Source organism: Oreochromis aureus, linkage group 7 (genome assembly GCF_013358895.1).
Source record: "Oreochromis aureus strain Israel breed Guangdong linkage group 7, ZZ_aureus, whole genome shotgun sequence".
Taxonomy (NCBI): domain Eukaryota; kingdom Metazoa; phylum Chordata; class Actinopteri; order Cichliformes; family Cichlidae; genus Oreochromis; species Oreochromis aureus.
In genome coordinates, this window is record NC_052948.1 from 6,760,179 (window position 1) to 6,766,431 (window position 6,253).

General features: G+C 36.1%; 2 long non-coding RNA genes across 3 annotated transcripts; both read left to right on the top strand.

Annotated features, from left to right (window-relative positions):
- Positions 1-1,142: 1,142 nt before the first annotated feature.
- On the top strand, positions 1,143-2,397 carry LOC120441251. The gene is made up of 4 exons (XR_005613919.1): positions 1,143-1,315; positions 1,843-1,886; positions 2,025-2,071; positions 2,366-2,397. It is a non-coding gene; the product is annotated as an uncharacterized LOC120441251 (long non-coding RNA).
- On the top strand, positions 2,394-5,947 carry LOC120441250. Of its 2 annotated transcripts, XR_005613917.1 has the most exons (5): positions 2,394-2,408; positions 3,252-3,281; positions 5,136-5,204; positions 5,412-5,486; positions 5,881-5,947. It is a non-coding gene; the product is annotated as an uncharacterized LOC120441250 (long non-coding RNA). The 2 variants fall into 2 exon arrangements; XR_005613918.1 differs by lacking the exons at positions 2,394-2,408; positions 3,252-3,281 and adding an exon at positions 3,562-3,722.
- Positions 5,948-6,253: the final 306 nt, after the last annotated feature.

Genomic DNA, 6,253 nt, shown 5'->3' on the forward strand with positions numbered 1-6,253 from the left:
GTGAATTGGATGTGCGCCTCCAGAGATTTATAATTGCGAAATTGGTGCGCCGTGTATGCGCTGACTCCACAGACAAGGTACGAGAGTAGATCATGCTAAGTCAATAGCGGTTTGATCTTCAGGGTTTCTACTCCACGGCAGTATTTCATACGGGTCCACATTTCAACAATCAAGTACCGTCTCTTTGCATCTGGACACAATCTGTCTCTATACCGTCATTTTCTTTTGAGCTACGTTTCAGAATGGTTCGTAGCAATCTTGTTTTGATTCGTGGCCAGCCAAGATGGTGCTGCGCTCCCACAATGCATTGCGGCATTACGTCAACTCCAAAGCCCTGTGCGTGCAGGAGAGTATGCGCATGCGCATTGCCATGGTGGTTTAAAAAATAAAGACATAATGAAAAGTAATTAATAAAAATTTTATATTTAAACATTCCCACAAATGTGCAATGAACGTGCACAAACACTGTTTATTAGTTGTTGCTGTTTCTTTCTTTGTTCCTTTTTTTTTTTTTTTGAAAAAACGACACCTCTGAGGCGCGAATTCCTTGGAGAAGGGTCTGGCTGCAGCCACTGTGGAGCTCCACAGTAACCGGAAACACGTGACCTCCACAGTATGGACCGGTACCGGTCCGTGGACCTATTAGGGACCGCTACTGTACAGGAGACACTGGACTAGATTGATTGACAATGGTCTACAGCAATCAGAACGCACAACATGATGTACTGTAAAAAAAAAAAATCAAAAAAAAAAAATCAGCGAAACAGCGAGTGTCGGAAGGTGCGCCAGCGTTATAGCGAGGACCACTGTACACACTTGGCCACGAACAATTTAGGGGATGGTGAATTTTTTGAACAAACCCAGAGTGTTAAAAAAATCCCCACTTAAAACCATTTTTATTTCTCAGCAGCATCAATAGTAACAAAAACGCAATTTAGTTTTCGCTGTCAAAGTCGATTTAACTGAAGTTACGTGTTTCCGGTTACTGTGGAGGTCACGTGTTTCCGGTTTGTGTGGAGGTCACGTGTATCCGGTTACTGTGGAGCTCCACAGTGGCTGCAGCCAGGTGCTCTTGACAGTGAGAGGAACGGCCGGGTACAGGAGACGGGAAGAAACAAGCCGATTATGTTCACAAGTTAATTAGGTAGTTGGAAGATGTAAAATTCTCAATTCTGCCAACTGAACATATACGAGATTTTAATGAGGATAAATAATTAGCCGGCATGGAGGAAACGGACCTTTATTTGGTGGAGTGGCGACAAGAAGCCAAAAGACGGGTGGCCGGTCTATGAAGCCTCCATCATCAAGCTAGCAGGTGCCTTTTCTCATATAATATTACTTTATTCTCGCTTATTTGGCGGAGCGTGAGTTGCCACCCAGGCAAAAGAGAAATATAAGTATATCACGTTATAACGTGAAAGGTTTATCGTTCTAACAATATACTATCATGTTAGTACAATATACTTTTCATGTTTGAACAACATTGTACGAACAATGTACATAATTATCACGTCTGTACAATATTGTGCGAACGTGATAATTATGTATATTAATAATAACGTGATATTATATTATACAAACATGAAAAGCATAATGTTAGAACAATAAACATTTCATGTTATAACGTGATATAGCTCTATTTTTCTTTTGCCTGGGTGGCAGCTCCACGCTTCCATAATGTGGTAATCAAAATATGTAACTTAATTAATTATGTTGTGACGTACTTTTTGCCTTTTCTTATTATTCTGCCTTCTCAGAAAGGAAAAATACAAATAAAACTGTTTACACTTGTTATATACAATAACTATCAAAACCTATTCACATTTAATTTGGCTTTCACAGAAATCCCACCTCTCCTTCTGGCTACAGAGCACTTACTTACCAAGGTTAGAAACAAAGCACAGTTATGCTTTATTAATGTTCGCTAATTACAATGTTCCACATTTCCTTGCTTTTTAAGTCATTTTAGGCTTTTTAGAGTTTTTGGTTTTTTTAGCAGTAATGTTTCTGCCTATTTATTTCAGCCCATGAAATCGAATGCAGATCTTCCTGATGTGAGATTTACATAAATGTAAGTAATTTTGTTTGTCATTGTCATTAATGTTGTTGCTGTTGTTGTTTTTGTGCAGTTTGCAATCATATAAACCTAGCAAGCATCAGTCAGCACAGTGACTAACCTAAACCGATTCTTGCTTTATTCACATATATTATATGTAATTATATATACCTGCACATTGTACCTAGGGTTGCAGCCACTTGGCCCCACCCATTGTTGTGACAGCCCTGATTGTACTTATACACTGCATCTGCCACATTAATGTATTTTAAGTGACTTGTTTGTAATACATGAATTTGTTTCTTACAGATGTCAAAGTCTCAACCTCATGCTGCCTCCCCATCCTCCTAAAGTAAGCATTTGTTGTTGTAGTTTTATGCAGTGTCTGTGTCGCATGCTAATCATAATTATTGAAATAACTGTTTTCTAACAGATTTTCCAAAACACTAGTTATGTTTGTTGTCATTCAGACTAATACTACTGCTTAGACATTGCTTAGTGGTCATGCATGTTTGACAAGCTTGTTATGATACCAAAACTGTAGGCCTGTCACAATAATCGATATATCGACTTAACACACAATACATGTACATGACCTCAATAATTGTTAATGATGCAATTTATCTGCCATTATATTTACAAAAATAAAATATAATAATAACAACACAATAACATTAAATAACATTGTTTTCTATTTGTTAGAAAATTTACTATTTATTCAAGTTTTTATGGTATCTAATATTTTGATACCTAATTTCCATGATCTAAATATTTTAAGAATTAGATGTTGGTTTGTCAATTGAAAGTGTGTAGATCTTGCATTATTATGGTGTTATATTATGATTATACATTCAAAGACATAAAATGGTCTTAAAATGACAATGACATAACTTGTCGCAATTGTTTATGGGGCAATATACAGACCAACAAAAAGTTGTTATCGTAACAGGCCTTCAAAACAGACGGTTTTATGATTGATAAATTCAAAAAATAAATACATTTAATTTCTCTGAGATTCTCTAATATTCAGTTACAGTTCACAACACAGCTACCTGTACATGCAGTATTATACTATAAATATAAATCTCTGCATTTAGCATCCCACTAGAAGAGTCACAGTTACTGCTTCTTCTTCTTATTTTTTTTTTTACAAATACCTGTACTATTACTAACACATTTACTGTTTTACTTTTAGCCTGTGGATACAAATGCAGATTTCCTTAATGTAAGTTGTGCATTTTAATTACATCATGTTATTTTTATTATTATTTATTTATTTATTTATTTTATTTTACATTCAAATATGATTGCTAGTAGGTAGGTAAAGAATAGTTCACCTATAATTGATATTCCCAATTAATTTCTCACCTCTGATTGAATGCCTTTGTTTGTTTGCCTTTTTACTATAACAAAACATTTTGCAGGATATATATGGTGAATTTATATGCATAGATACAGTCGTAGTGCTTGACACATGCACACAGCAGTAGATGTACTAAAAGGAAATAATTACAATCATGATGTTGATTGCTGATGTCAGTATATATATTTTAGAGGAATGTTTTGTTTTTCACCCAAAATGAACTATATTGCTTCAGAAGAGATTTATTACTCTGCCTGACTCTTATATATTGTTCTGTTTTTTGTTTGTTTTTGTTATTTTCAGGTTCAATTAGAGCTGGGCGATAAAACGATAACGATATGTATTGCGAAATAACTTTTTCTCGATAGAAAAATGAAACTATTGCGATAGACCTCATCTCTCTCTTCCTGTCTTATAAAAAAAACCAATAGCCAATAAAAATTAAGTAGCGCAGAGCCGAACCAATCACAGCCGCAGCGTCACCTCACGTAACTTGTTACGTACAGCTCAAGTGCCAAGGCGCACGTGTGTATTTGTTTGAGAAGCAGCCAGCCGCCGTGCCGGGTTTTTGGTGACCAGAATACCGAAGGGAACACAGATGACGGTTCCAATGTCGGAGAGATTGTCGAAAGGAAAGGCCAGAGAAGTTCCGTGGTGTGGAGGTATTTCGCTATTTGAAGTCTGACAAAAACAGCGTAACGCGCACTGTAAATTGTGCTGAAAGCAAGTTCCCACAAAGTCTGGAAATACAACAAACCTTTTTATCACTTGAAGCAGTGCCACCCACTGGAGCACGCTCAATCTCTGACTGAAAGCGCTAATTAGTCATCGAAAACAACCAGGGGAATCCCTGTGAAGCAGCAACAGTCAATTGAGTCGGCTTTAAGCGTCTTTACCATATGACAAAAAGGTAAGAGCCATAGCAACATAACGAATGCCATAGCTTACTGTCTTGCTAAAGACATGCTACCAATAAACACGGTCGAAAATGAAGGATTCAAGCAGCTAATTAAGGTAATGGATCCTCGTTACCAACTCCTGGACATAAACATTTCTCTCAGACAGCGCTTCCAAAGCAATATTATGTAAGTTGGTCAATTTTGTCTCTTTTTCTGTAAAATAAACTAAGATTTATTTTTAGAATTAATATTTTGTTTCTAAGTGGAACTGACAAATTAGTAGTCTGTTTTGTTTGTTCTATTTTGAAACTTAAACGCTTTAGCGGCTGCCTTTTGTGTGGATTGTAATATTTGCCTTTATTTTGCATAAAACTGGTGGTGGTCAGAGGGCCCAGTGGCGCCAGTGTCCAGCAGCCTCGTCTCTGTCAGTGCGCCCCAGGGCAGCTGTGGCTACAACGTAGCTTGCCATTGCCAGTGTGTGAATGTGTGCGTGAATGGGTGAATGACTGAATGTAGTGTAAAGCGCTTTGGGGTCCTTAGGGACTGAGTAAAGCGCTATACAAATGCAGGCCATTTACCATTTTTACCATAAAACTGAAGCCTCATTTTAAGTACATCTGCCCTGTTGAACTTATTATGGAAAATGAATATTTAAATCAAAACAAGCTGCTGATTATTTCACATTTTATTTGTGAGCAACATCACATTTAAATCTTACATATATAGTTATTTGGCTTATATCGTGATATATCGTTATCGCCTGAAATGAAAAAAAGCATATCGTGATATGAAAAAATCTTATATCGCCCAGCTCTAGGTTCAATGGTGCGTGTTCTTCTAATGGCCGCCTTCCCACTGGAAGTTTTGATCCACAGCAATTTAAAAGGTAAACAGCTTTGAAAGTCAGTTCAAATGGTTAGCTAATAGTATTCTAAAAAGCCTACAACTCTGTCACCAGTTTCTTTACCAAAAAGTACCCATAAAAGTATCTCTCAATAGCATATCATTGTAGTTCAAATGTTTAGTTGTACAAATATCAGATTTTTGGAAATCTAAAACTAGTCAAACACTCAAATGTTCATGCTTTTTATAGGAGCACAGATCAAAACGGACATCGGCGCAGAGTGAAGAACTGCCCTTCATAAGGACACTATGACAGCCATATATAGTAAGTGAAGACTTTCTGTGTATCTAAAATTGCATACAGCACAAGTAACTTACTTTGCAACCATTAAAATAGGTTGTAAAGTAAGTTACCAATACTAAATAGGTGATGATGCATTGTAGTGGTTGGTCTCAGACAAAGAAGGTCAACAGATTTATGAATGCTGGAGGGTAAGGAGAGACAACCAAAAGGGGTGTTAGCATTACTGTAATGTGAACTGGATAGACTTTCCATCTAGGAAAAAAAAGGTAAAATTATGCGTAAAATATATCTGTATTAATATCTGTATCTATATAAACAGAAATATCTGTTTGCTAAATCAAGCCAGCTAACATAAATCATATTTTTATTTTAACTCTGATAAAAGTAATAGAACTGTGACTTTTGTTTGTTACAGTGGCGGTAAGGAAGAGGTTTCCCAATGTGTCCAGAAGGGCTTTGAGGATTGCAGTGAAAGCTGGGGAACTGAGACTGCTGGAAAAGGAAAAGAAATTAAATTTAAAAGTATGTTGACTTATGTTCACACAATCACACACACATATACACACACACACATATGTGTACATATATATATATATATACACACATATATATATATGTGTGTGTGTGTTTTTAGAATGTTTAAGTATGTAATGAGAATAAAATTATAAAATGAATATTCCTTGCTTGATTGATATGCTATATCTATGTTTTAAACATCAAATAAAGATTTCTTTCAGCTGTTACATGTGAATGTGTTTTCTTAGAAATATATGAAGGGTTAAATTTAT